Genomic DNA, 14,350 nt, shown 5'->3' with positions numbered 1-14,350 from the left:
GTTTTTGTTTAGCAACAAAAAACATACATTTAGCTTTGGATGTATTTAGTATGACATTTTTAGTAGTAATCCGCTCACTGAGATGATCAAAGTCAGATTGTAGATACTGCTATAGGGTAGTTTGGGAGTGGTTGGAACCGTATAGGACCATGCCATCTGTGCATAGGAAAAGATGAAGGTAAAGAAGATCAAATGGAAGCTTACTGATGTATATAGAGAACAGAAGTGGGTTGAAGAATAGATCCACAATGTACACCTTTAAGTAGTAGAGAGAAGAGAGAGAGAGGTGCAACACTTAATGTTGCTTAGTCAGATAACTTTGGAACCAAGGGATAGCATCGGGGCTAATGCCTCGTTCTGAATGGTGGATTTATTTTTTTAAGTGAGGAGTGACTGACTAAGTCAAAGACACTGTTGAGGTCTATAAAAATTGTAGCAGAGAACATGCTTTTGACCAATGAAATCCTCATATTAGTGGATAAAGACCAGACAACTGGTGCCATGCTCCTCCCTGACCAGAAGTCATGTTGTTTTTGTGAGAGAAGGTGGTATTTAGCAGGATATTCTGTGAGCTGAAAGTACACAATTTTCTGTAAGATTTTGCACAGGGTGGGAAGGATGATAATGAGTCGATAGTGTGATGAGACTGTGGCTTGATTTTGTTTGGGCATTGATTTTACCAATGTAGATTTCTATATATGAGGGATAGTACTGGTAGCAAGGCAAAGATTAAAGGTGTGTTTTAAGGGTGTGACAATAATGTTATGAATGTGGTATATGAACCATGGATATAGGTTATCTATACCTGGTTACCTTTCAGCTGTATTTGCCCCCACTAAAGGTATCATTTCTATGGATGAGATCTTAAAGAATTAAAAGAGAATAAGATATTGTGGGTGGAATGAGGGAGCATTTGTGGGTGTATTTGCAGCACATTTGTGGTGGTCAATAATGTGTTTGTGAAAATCATCGCTAGACATGCTGAAGGAAGTGTTTGTAGAATTATGAGGTAGGTTACATCCTGTGAAGTTATTGACTTCTTTCCCAACTTTCCTATGGTTAGTTTTCGAGTGTTTTGGAGGTGTACCGTTTTTGACCATATTCCTTAGATTTGTATACTGCTTTCTTTTACTGGAGTGGGATTAGATTTCTAGGAGTGCCAGGATTTTATCTCATGGGTTAGCAACTTTTTGAGTCTGGTTTTAGAAAGTCTAGACATTAAGGGGAAAGTATTTCTCTTGTAGACTTGAGAGAGTATGTGTAAGGAGTTCATCTGCCTTGTTAGCATCTCTGGTGTCTACAGTAGGGGTCCAATCATGGGAAGAGATAGTTGAAGATAGTTTTGCAATACTGGCAGTGGATTTAGATCTGAAGGAGATTAATTTTGTTTTTGTTTTGGGAGCTGGACATAAAGTAGACAAACTGATGAGGTAATGATTGCTGAATGATGGAGAGTGAATTGTGATTTTGGAGACTGTACTTGGACTACTGGAGATGATAAGATCAATGAGGGGCTTTTGTTTTGGTCACAAGGTTAGGCCTGGTAGGTTGATTGGCTAGCTGTGACAGTTGTTGTTCAGTAAGATAGTCTAAGACCTCTGAATTAATGGGCTTTAACATGTTGGTATTAAAGTCACCTTCAATAGTTATATTTTCTAGTTGTTTGCATGGAATAAAATTGACAGAGTCATAACTTTAAACGTCTGTAGAGAAGAAGGTGAGGGAAGAATATATAACAGCTAATTCGATATTGTAGGACTGGTAAGGCAATTTCTGCTGGAAGCCAATTTGGTTGAGATTTTGATATGAGTGAGACTTGGTTTATGAGTTTTACTTTTAAAAAAGGTTTGTATAGGAGTTAGTATTGCCTGGTCTGCAGACAAGAAAATAGCTATATCCAGGAAGAAAGTGGTGGAGACAAGGGTTATCTGATTTCAGCCAAGTTTCAGTTACTGCTAGGAGGTCTGGGTTGTGAAGACATAGCAGTAATCTGATCCATTTTCTTTACAATGCTTTTGGGCAGAAAGAAGGTAGCAGGTTTTAGGCTGTAGACAAGGACTGTGCTTTGTATTACTTTGAAGTAGTAGCAGTAAAATAGGAACCAGCTTGTATATGTATTTGGGAAGCCTGGTGTGGGGTTTCATGTGTAGGATGGGTGGGTGGGTGATATTCAAGTTCAATGATGAGTAAGTAGTGAGTGTTTGGTAAAAAGAAGGTACGTTAACTGGAGATGTATGGGAGTGCCTAGGAATGCTAAAAGTGAGGAGCGTGTAGACTAGGTTGGAGGCTTAGTGAATAATAATGGCATTTGCTGGTCTGAGGAATGAGATTGAGGAATGAGGCTGGTTAGGAAGAAGAGGGTGAAAAAGGTGTAAAAAGTTGGTACTGGATAGAGATAAGCACAAATCTTGTGCAAGGCAAAATTCTGAATGCATGATAATATTACTCAATTAATTTGTACTTAGAAATAATCTCATGCTTTCTCTAGTTATCTGTATTCACCAAATGCCTCACATGTTCTCATTTTATGGACCACACACTTTTAACCACTACTGCTGCAGTCTACCTCCAGTGCAAGACAATATTCAGCATTAAAAACTACTCAAATAATACCAATATACAGCAGCAATGCACTATGGTTGGGACATGGATAATTCCTATTTTACACATTAGCTCCTCTGTCATAGTGAGAATAAGAGTTACCCACTTACTGCCATTCACTGTTACCATGGACTACCATGTGGACTGCCACAGTGATGTAGACATCCTACCAAAAGGTCTCATTGAGACCAACGACTGGTGTTGAAACCATGGCCTTAAGCTTAATGCCAAAAAATGCATCGTCATTCCCTTTGGGAAAAACTCCGTTTCCATTAATTACCACATTGCTGGTAGTCCACTGGACACTGAAGGCATTATAAGAGATCTGGGGACACAGGTTGACAGCAACCTCTCCTTTGACCACCACATTGCCATTGTGGTCAGAAAGTCCTTCTGTGTGGCACATCTCATTGCCAAGGGTTTTGCATTTAGGAAGAAAGAGGTCATCATCTCTTTCTACTATTTCCTCATTAGAGCAATCATTGAGTATAATGCCACATTTGGCAGGTACCTCACTAAACACCTGCAACAACTGGAAAGCCCACAAAAGTGCCTCACAAAGAGGATCCTAGGCCTTAAACACATGCCCTACATGGACAGACTCAAATAACTCTAGCTTTTCTCTATCGCATATCATCTATTTAGAGGCGATCTCTGCTTGACTTACAAAGCCACATCTGACCCAGTCCTGTTAGAAATGTTACACCTAAAAAAATCCCATTCCCTCCGCACCACACACTCCAGGGACCTCAACCTCACTACCACAATCAATAGAACATGCTGGAGGGACAGGTTCATAACCCAGAGACTGCCCATGCTCTGGAAAAGACTTCCCATACATGTCAATCAGAGCACCTCACTGGGCCTTTTCCAGAGAAATCTTGATGAGTGGATGGGAAATAAAAAGTTCACCCCGGGGATAAGTGCAGTGGCTCTACTTGATAGAGGCACTGGAAACTAACAGCGGCATGATGCCATGGCACATCTATGGGCTAGGCTTGTAAAGGCTCCAGGGCCTTTGGCCTACTACACACCTATGAACCTACAAACTTGTGTACATTCTAATAAAATATATAGTACTCAGTATAATGTGCAAATTTTCATTCCGAATGTCATCACTTTTTTGGCGGCTGCAATGATTTTTGTTGCATGCATCACATCTGTTTCTGAACATTCATGTTACTTTCATTTTAGAGTGTTAATATCTCACTGCCCCTATATTCTTGCCAGTTAATAAGCATTAAAACACAAATAACCTTTAAGAAATAAGTTGTAATGCATATTACTGTAAATGAATTATGGAACATCAGATTACAGTACTATTTTTGCATTGCAGTCCTGTGTTTTATTACATCTGTATTTTTACTATTACAGAGACTAATATATCTGTATTTTTGTTCTTTTCTAGGCAATGAATAAACCAAAACGTTACTTCTTATTCCTTTACATAGCACTTGTTGACTGAATGCCTGACAGTTTGCATTTTGGATTCAATGATGGTTTATAGAGTGTTATACTTATTGGCTGGCTGTAGAAAAATGCATCTTTCCTAAGCTATAATATGTCGAATGGATATCAGTTCACTGTTTTAAAGTACAATAAAGTAGGCAGCTTACATTCTAGTGTATTTACATATTCCTTATTTGTCTAACATTAAAGGAATAGCTTATAAAATGAGAATATTTCCTGTAATTTGTCATGCTACTCTTGAGGTCCATTATTCAAATGGTTGCTTGATTATAAGAATAAAATTTTAACATATAAAAAAAGTATGCATTTACTATTTTTTTGAGATTTGTGTGTGCATTATTCTTTGCAGCTATAAATAATCAAATACATTTTAAGCTGTACAGTTTTTTAGCTTTCTGAATAAATACTGTTTTTGTCATATTTAGTGTTAATAGTTGTAATACAAAATCCCTGGAATTACTTGCTGCTTTCTTTATGAGATATATAACAGCACAGAGATGGTAAGAGGTAAGGAAATGGCCGGACAATGGGCAACTGTCTTTCATGGCAGTAGGGGCCAAAGTCTGGCAGTTCGCACAAGGGGTTAAGGCTATGTGCTATAGTTCATGTGGTACATGGTTTAATTCCCTAATTTTGATTTGTTTGTCTACTGTGTAACCTTGAGCAAATCACTTAACCAGTCATTGTTCCCAGGTCACCTCTGAAAAGGGACTGTGTGTCCAGTGGGTCTGCCTGGCTAACAAATCGATATTATTATTATTTGTAGTTGTAGTAAAAGTGCAATTTCTGAAAATAAAAAAAGTGCAATTTCTGAAAATTGTTGTCCATTAATTGACTGGAAGTTTTCTCATGATCTCTAGAGGGGACATTTATTGCAGAGGTATAATGAAGACTGAAGCAGTTTGGGAAATATATTGTATCTTTCTTAGCACATATTTTAAAATCATGCCAGCTTTGAGAGGTACAGAAAACATTGCATAGGGTAAAATTTTCTTGGCGAGTGGTAGTCCTCTCTTGTTGCTTGTCATCTGATACTGAGCATTGTTTATTATTTACTTTTTTTTGCTCAGTGGCCACATCTGCATTTATTTCTTAGCTATTGTTGTATTGTTCTGTTTTGTCTCATGGGCTTTTCAAATAGATTACAGGCCAGTGCAAAAACTTTACTTTAGTGGCTGATTCTCATCTCAGATTAGATTAACATATATACTACATAAATTAATATGTATACTACATAAATGTAGGTGTCTCCCATTATTGCTGTAGGTCCCAGAAATAGTATAGAAATTTCTAGTGTTTAGCAGTCCTTTTACTGATTAGGTAACATTTTGATTAGTAGATATGAAACCACTGAGTCAAATACTGTTTTAAGAAAGTTAACCTATGCAGAAAAGCTTTAGAGAATATAGTCTTGCATATTAGGAATATTCTTTGTAATGGAAGTTTCTACCCATTGTGATTGTTGTCATCTATACCTATTGTAAATTGTCCCAAGTCCCATTACCTTATAGCATGTTTGATTTGTCAAATGAACTTTGCGTAGCTCAGCAGGGAAATATGGTTGGGAACGTAATTCTGTGCCTCAGGGTTTGATACCCTAAACCTGCTGTAAACTTAACCCTGTACCCCAGGGTTTGATAGCCTTAACTTCCCAGCCACTTGAACAGACTGTGTTCTTTGTTTACCCGTTAAGATGTTTGTGCCTAGTAGGTTTACATCATCCAAAAAAAAAAAAAAACAAGAATATTTATTTATGTGTTATGATTTAGTGGGGTAAGTGGGCTGGTACATAGTTCCTTTCCAGCCATGACACTGTCCACAAATGCTACAGCAAAGACAATATATGTAGCCAACTACTCATTCGCTAAACTTCAAACTGCTCACAGAATAATACAAAAACCAGACACATGCCCTTCTGCACAAAACATTTGCAAGCACTACTCCCCATCATGTTGCCTTCACTGAGGTAAGCAGACACAACTGCTGAGGTGCCAGCTCGACGTCCAACCTTCAATGAAGGCATGCCCATTTTACGCATGTCTTTCGAATGCCCACTCAGCTGTGGGGAGGACATGCAGACTCCACACAGAAGGCACTCCCCGCACTCCAGCCGAGAATCAAATGGGAGAACCTCTTGCTGTGAGGCAACAATGCTACCGCTACACCACCGCAGATAGGTAAGCAGACGCAACTAATAACTTCCAAATCCCGTAATATATCTGGAGACTCAAAAAACTCATCCTATGTTATCGGCAGTAGAACTCCCTGCCGATCCCACTAAAACAGGACAGCTGTGCATCTAGCTTTAAACACAACCTAAAAGAGCACCTAAACTCCTCCTGGCTCTGTTCCTTTCCATACCCTGACTAACTGTCTCTCTCTCTCTCATATCTCTAGACTATCATCAACCACTAAATCTTCAGCTCTTCTACCTCATCCTGTAAATAATGTAAATAAATCCTATTTGCATTTATAAATATATACTTCTTTTCATCACTCCTGTGTAAATGAAATTTGTATATTGCTGTATATGTAAATGCAGCTTGTTTATTATCGTATAACACTCCTACAGAAATCAAACTGCATTAACCTCTGTCCTGATTGTATTCCCCATTGAATTCTAAAACCCAGTTTCTACTGCTCTTTCTTTTTTCTTTCTAAAGTTTTTGTAATTTTTGTAACTTTAATTGAGCTTTTCTCCCAGGGACTCCACTGGAAATGGGCCTGAGTGTCCAGTCACCATTCCAGTAAACAAAAGGCAAGACATTTATTTTATTTTTATTTATTTTATTTTATTTTACCTTTGTTTACCAGGAGAAATCCAACAGGACACAGGTCCATTTTCAGTGGAGGCCCGGGGAGAAAAGTTCCACAAATACATTTCCGTGCATTTAAAAAAATATATATGTACATAACAGTGTTTAAACAGACTTGCAAAATTATTAACAATATTATCACAGTTATGAAAGGACAAGACATAGCAGAGTGTGGTGTATTTTTAAGATGAAGCATCAGTAGAGAGAAAAAGGTGATATATTTAATAGCTGTAGAGAGGTTAAAAAGGAAATAGTGCACATTAGTAGGAATGAAAATAAGTTGGCAGTACCGTGGTGAAAAAGGAGGGCTTCATGTAATACATGGGCATAGAAATTCATGATGTAATACAGGGGCATAGCCATTCATGATGTAATACATGGACATAGCCATTCATGATGTAATACAGGGGCATAGCCATTCATGATGTAATACAGGGGCATAGCCATTCATGATGTAATACAGGGGCATAAGCATTCATGTAATACAGGGGCATAGCCATTCATGATGTAATACAGGGGCATAGCCATTCATGATGTAATACAGGGGCATAGCCATTCATGTAATACAGGGGCATAGCCATTCATGATGTAATACAGGGGCATAGCCATTCATGATGTAATACAGGGGCATAGCCATTCATGATGTAATACAGGGGCATAGCCATTCATGATGTAATACATGGACATAGCCATTCATGTAATACAGGGGCATAGCCATTCATGATGTAATACATGGACATAGGCATTCATGATGTAATACATGAGCATAGCCATTCATGATGTAATACAGGGACATAGCGATTCATGATGTAATACAGGGGCATAAGCATGCATGTAATACAGGGGCATAGCCAGTCATGATGTAATACAGGGGCATAAGCATTCATGTAATACAGGGGCATAGCCATGAGTTCATCAGATGTGCTTTTAGGACATTTTTAAACTGTGTAGTTGTAGGGATAGAGGTCAGTTTTGGTGGTAGGTTATTCCACTTTTTTGCTATGCTATGGGAGAAAAGTCCCTTTCCTGCAGAGTTAGCCTTAGAGATACAGAGTAGAGATTTCCCGCATGAGTGGAGAGGGTGATTAGATTTATATTGGGTAAGGAGGTGGTTTAATGCTGGGGTTTTATTGGGATTTTTCACGATATTGTGGGCAATTATTAGTTGGTGACAGTTGAGTAGTTGAGAACATTTTAGACATTTAAGTTCCCTTAGAGCTTGGCATTGATGGGTTCTGAAGGTGGAGTTATTTGCAAATCTGGCAATTTTACTGTAACATGATCTGGGTTTGTCAAGGTTTATTTTTCTGAGGTGAGTGAGAATTGGAGCAACATACATCAGGGTGGATAGTAGATGAGCTTGGGCAAGCGTGAATCGAGCTTTATCAGAGAGGAATTTCTTGTGTTTGTATAAGGTTACCATTTCCTTATAGACTTTTGTGATAGTTTGGGAAATGCCTACGTCAGACAGTAGGTTTTTATCAATTTCTATACTGAGTAGTTTAGTGTGGTCAGAGAGGACTGTACTGTTTTTGGATGTGATTGTAAAAGGAAACAGGATGGGTTTACATTTATTGGGAGGGAAAAGTAGTAATTTGGTTTTGTTACGATTTAGGATTAGCTGGATTTGCGTAATCCAGTTTTCCACTGAAGCAAAGGATGCCTGAGTAAACTGTTGTAATGTGGTAAGGGTTGTATATAAGAGTTGCATCATCAGCATACTGTATGAGTGTTGCATGCTGGGTATAGGTGTGAAGGTTGTTTATAAATATAGAGAAGAGAAGTGGGCCTAGTACTGAGCCTTGTGGTACACCTATGGTGGTTAGACGTAGGGGAGATTGTATGCCTTGCCATTGTACTGCTTGCAGACTATTTGACAGATAGTTTTTAAACCACACAATTGTTGAGGGAGCAAAGGATAGAATGGCCATGGAGTCTAGTAATACTGAGTGTGATGCCATATCAAATGCTTTAGATAGGTATAAGAATATTGCTGATACAAAGTTATTGTTATTTCTATGTTGGTTAATATTATTAGTGAAAGAGGGGAGAGCATTTGTACTATATTGTTGTTGGAAACGATGTTGTGTGGAGGAAAGGATGTGTGAGTTCAGAAATTGCATGACTTGGGAGTGTATGCACCTTTCGAGTATTTTGGATAGAGGGGATAGTATGGAATGGTAGTTAGAGAAGTCATAGGAGTTACCGCCTTTGTGGAGTGGGATAATAAATTATGTTTTCCAAAGTTGGGGGCTATAGGTTTCCTGTAAGGATTGGTTTATCAGGATGGAAACAGGGTAGGCTATGGATTCAGCAGCTATTTTTAAGAAGTTGGCAGGTAAGTTGTCAGCAGCAAGAGTGGTAGGTTTAAGCTTTTGTAGTAGTTTTTTTTTTATTTTTGAGGTAGGGACAGATAAGAGAGTAAAAGACGGGATATTCTCCGCTTGTTTTACTGGGGTATATGTTTGGTTATTTTTGGAGATTTGGGAGGATAGCTGCTGGATGGATTCTGTGAAGTGATGATTAAATTGGGAGGCTATGTTTTCATAGCTTACATATAAATAGCATACATATACAGTGGAAATAAAAAGTTTACACACCCCTGTTAAAATGCTAGGTTTTTGTGATATAAAAAATGAGACCACAATAAATCATTTCAAAACTTTTCCCACCTTTAATGTGACCTATAAAAAACTCAATTGAAAAACAAACAAATCTGTTAGGGGAAAAATATAAAAAACATACAATAAGCTGGTTGCATAAGTGTGCACACCCTTAAACTAATACTTTGTTGTGTGTGCATATCCTTAAACTAATACTTTGTTAAAGCACCTTTTGCTTTAATTACAGCATTCAGTCTTCTTGGGTACACACCTTTCATCAATTAAAGAGACTCTGATTTACCCCAAATAAAGTTCAGCTGTACTAGTAGGATTTTCCTGAGATTTAGTCAGTTGTCTGCTACAGCAAAAGCCATGATTCGCACAGAGCTTACAAAGCATCAAAGGGTTTTCATTGTTGAAAGGTATCAATCAGGAGAAGGGTACAAAAAAATTTCCACAACATTGGATATTCCATGGAACACAGTGAAGACAGTCATCAAAAAGTGGAGAAAATATGGGACAACAGTGATGTTGCAAAGAACTGGACGTCCCTCCAAAATTGATAAAAAGACAAGACAAAAACTGGTCAGGGAGGCTGCCAAGAGACCTACAGCAACACTGAAGGAGCTGCAGCAATTTCTGGCAAGTACTGGTTGTGTACTACATGTGACAACAATCTCCCATATTCTCCATATGTCTGGACTATGGGGTAGAGCTGCAAGATGGAAGCTTTTCTTACACAGAAAAACATCTAGGCCCAGCTAAAATTTGCAAAACAGTACATCAGGTCTCCCAAAAGCATGTTGGAAAATGTATTATAGTCTGATGAGACCAAGGTTGAACTTTCTCGGCACAGTTCCAAAAGGTACGTTTGGCGCAAAAACAACACTTTGCATCACCAAAAGAACACCATCCCCAGAGTGAAGCATGAGGCTTTGGGGTTGCTTTTCTTCAGCTGGAAAGGGGGCTTTATTCAAGGTGGAGGGAATTATGAACAGTTCCAAATACCAGTCACTTTTGGCCCAAAACCTTCAGGCATCTGCTAGAAAGCTGAAGATGGAGAGGAATTTCACCTTTCAGCATGACAATGACCCTAAGCATACATCCAAATCAACAAAATAATGGCTTCACCAGAAGAAAACTAAAGTTTTGGAATGACCCAGCCAGAGCCCAGACCTAAATCCAATAGAAACTCTGTGGGTGACCTGAAGAGGGCTGTGCACAAGAGATGCCCTCGCAATCTGACAGATTTGGAGAGCTTTTACAAGGAAGAGTGGGTACTGGGCAAATATTGCCAAGTCAAGATGTGCCATGCTGATAGACTCCTACCCAAGAAGACTGAATGCTGTAATTAAGTCAAAAGGTGCTTCAACAAAGTATTATTTTATAGGTGTGCACACACAACAAAGTATTAGTTTAAGGGTGTGCATACTTATGCAACCAGCATATTGTACTTTTTTGTTATGTAAATTTTTCCCCTAACAGATTTGTTTGTTTTTCAATTGAATTGTACAAGTTAAAGGTCACATTAAAGGTGGGAAAAGTTTTGAAATTATTTATTATGGTTTCATTTTTTATATCACAAAAACCTGTCATTTTAACAGGGCTGTGTAAACTTTTTATATACACTGTATATGCATAGTTTTCTATTGAAGCATGTCAACCAACATGTTTTCAGTGCTGGTAAGCAGTGTGTGTGTGTGTGTGTGTGTGTGTGTGTGTGTGTGTGGGGGGGGGTTAGTCATCATTAATGGTTTATACTTAATTACTTTTCCATAACGAATTAAGAGGACAATTTAATTAAGTTCCCAGAGTGTGGCAGCAGGCTTAAACACAGCTACTTCTCTCCTAGAAACACCACAAAATTTCTCAAACCATCTTAATACTATCATTAAAATCATTCTCAACCTTCAACAATTTCAAGTTATTGTAAGGATTAGATACTGTGTTTATGAATGAGAATTTCCTCGACATCATCTTTGGCGTGATTTCCCATAATATGAGAACTCTGTCCAATACGACTAGTTAGTCTTATTATTGGTATTTAAAGCCATCAGCCCTGGCAATAATGTGTTTATAAGTCCATGTTATCTACCCTCGGTTTCCTGTTCTATCAGGAGACGGCATTGTCATACCTTGTTTGGGGCGACTCTTGCTACAGTGTAACAAATAGGCTGCTACATAATGATGTCAGCTATCTTCTGGCATATGCTTCCCATGAATGTTCCTCTAAGTGAAACTGATATCTGCATCATGATGATTCTTTCTAGATGACAGCTTATTTCTTTACTTAACTAATTTGTTATAAAGATAGGTACGGTGGTCCATATATCCTTTTTAGTTCCAGCAAGGACCAAAGTCAAAAAGTAACACAGAATACTTAACATTAAATGAACATGATTATCATGTTTATAGCTAAGAAATGTGAACACAATGTCTTAGAGATGTATTCATAGCAGTAATATTTACAGTAAAAGAACTTTTGCGTGTGAAGCAACTGCACGACTGAGAAAAACAAGCAAGTATGCAAAAGAGGCAGCCAGCAGAGACAGCAAAAGTACACACAGACCGTTAAGCTGGTTAATACAGCCAGCCTCAAAAAAAAAAAAAAGTCACTCAAGAACTGTCATTTAAATATCAATGTGATTGGCTACACTTAAACACTGTAAAACTGTTTAATTTAATCCCTGTGAAATAACCTAACTACTAAATAATTTTTTTTCTCTTTGGACACAAAAGAGAGCCAGCTTTGGTTTTATTTTTTTTTACCCCCTTGATAGTATCAATAATGACAGTAATATTTGGAGTCACAATTATTCATCAATCGGTGTTTGCCCAATGGACAAAATGGGAAAAGTTGAAAGCCACTTTCAGCAAATAGGATTTTTTTTTTTGCAGTCAATAACCTCAGGTTTTATTAATGAATAGGATTTTAAGCATTTTTTATTTTGCACAGAGGCAAGTCCCCCTGGAGCCCCAGTTGAGGGGAAACACCCACACTCCCAAGTTATATATACCAACTCCATAGTCGCACAATAGTGTAGAGAGGGCAACACAGCTTATTCCCCGAAAGTAACTTTCAGTGACAAAGCTGTTGAGCTGTTATCAGTTGAACAAAATCCTATTAAGGGCCATAAATTGAGACTTGAGGATGTTTCGATGTTTCAATCCATGTAAGAGGGACAGCAGCTAGCTAGAGAAAGCATAGAATTTTTAGAGAATTTTTTTATATATACATGTGCGCATAGTTCTGTCTAATAACTTTATCACATTAACATTTAACACACTAATAGTAGAATGTTTTTCTCTGAATGTAAACTGGATTTCAATGTTTGTAGTCTTTAAATGCTCCAAAAACCTGCAGTAAACCTTTTGCACCATAACATGTCATCCAGCAGTCATCACAGTAGCATCTCCACATATTAATGTTAGACAGAGAGATCTTTACTAAACATGCCATTTGTAAAAAGTAATATAGGTGCATATATAGTAACAGAAAAGAACACAAACCATAACAACTTTGTCTTTGTTGTTTTCATGCAGTATGCATATATGTTTTCTTTTTAGAAATTTTCATTCACAAAAAATACTCAATGCCTGTTTCCTTAAATTTTACTCCTCCTCCTGAATATTACTATTATTGTTTATTTCTATTTGGTGACTGGGGACATCTGAGTGGGCAAAAAAGAAAAAAAAAAACTTCAACAGAGGTCTGGGGAGAAAAGCACCACCAAATCATTATAAAATGCCATACATTATTACAAAGAATAGAAGTTGCATAGGATAACACTTCCAGGACAGAGACATAGGATTTAAAAAAAAAACTTTCAGTAAAGTGCATGAACATAATTCAAATCCTGCATTATAGTAATGAACCTATATTGACATACAATGGATAAACATAAGTTACATTACTATACAGTAACAGAGATTTGTGAGTAATAAAACTGGGTAATTTGATTAGAGGTGGGAAAGCGAGGACATACAGTAGATAGATATGAGTAAATGACTGAGAGATATAGCAGCTGATTAGCTCTTAGATAAACTTTCAAGAGTAACAGTTGATATAAGACAGACTTGTATTTTGAAAGAGAATGAAGTTTAGGAGGCAGAAAACTGCACGTGGTTGCATTAGGATGTAGTGAAACAGTAATTATTAAACATTAGTTTTCAGTTCTTATAGTTAATGGATTAGTATAGGGTTGAGCAAGAGCATGGCCAACAGTTATTTGGATATTATTTAAACTGATTATTAAAAACTTTTAGCTTTACAATTTGTTTTAAGGGTAGTGGTAGAGAGATCCAAAGTATGGAAACACAGTGGGAGAGAGCGAGTCACAGCAGTTTTATTCCGTGCAGTGGTGAGCAAGGGTGATTTATTTCGGCAACATACTTCCCTGGCTGGGGAATAATCTTTTTTAGTGATTTGTAGTGCTGGACAGTTTTCAGGTTTACATGTTAGGTTATGGGCAACAAGTAGTTGTAAGTAGGTGAGACATTATCAAAGCTCTAACCAGTGTAGCTGGTTTATACAGGGGTGACTTTGTGTAGATCGATTCATGTCACATATAGCAATTCTGTTGTTACAGCTGTTAAGTTTCATTTTTTGGGTACTACGAAGGTTAATCAGGATGGTTTGGGCATAAAAGAGAGATAGAAGTAAGTAGATTGATACAATTTTTTGTAAGTCTTATTGGTGAGGTTGTGTTTATGTTTCTCTTGTTTTTTTTTAATGATTTGGAGAATGTTTAACTCAAATTTGAGGTGTTTATCTATTGTGACTCCCAGTACCTTTTTGTCGTACTATTTCTATTCTGGTGTATTTTCAGAGATTATTTTGAAAGATTGTTTTTGGTCTGA

The 14,350-nt window shown here is 37.5% G+C and overlaps 1 protein-coding gene across 1 annotated transcript in view; it reads left to right on the top strand.

Moving 5' to 3' along the window:
• LOC122811104 (hatching enzyme 1.2-like) overlaps nt 1-4,370 on the top strand; it is a 204,082-nt gene extending 199,712 nt beyond the window's left edge. The window contains exon 11 of the mRNA XM_044082681.1: nt 4,010-4,370. The gene's annotated coding sequence lies outside the window, so the exon portion shown is untranslated. The remainder of the gene's footprint in view (nt 1-4,009) is intronic.
• Nucleotides 4,371-14,350: the final 9,980 nt, after the last annotated feature.

The sequence above is a fragment of the Protopterus annectens genome, chromosome 9.part0 (genome assembly GCF_019279795.1).
Source record: "Protopterus annectens isolate FY-2018-M chromosome 9.part0, PAN1.0, whole genome shotgun sequence".
NCBI classification, from domain to species: domain Eukaryota; kingdom Metazoa; phylum Chordata; order Ceratodontiformes; family Protopteridae; genus Protopterus; species Protopterus annectens.
Note: the sequence above shows the minus strand (reverse complement) of the source record. Positions and strands in the feature narration are given on the sequence as shown.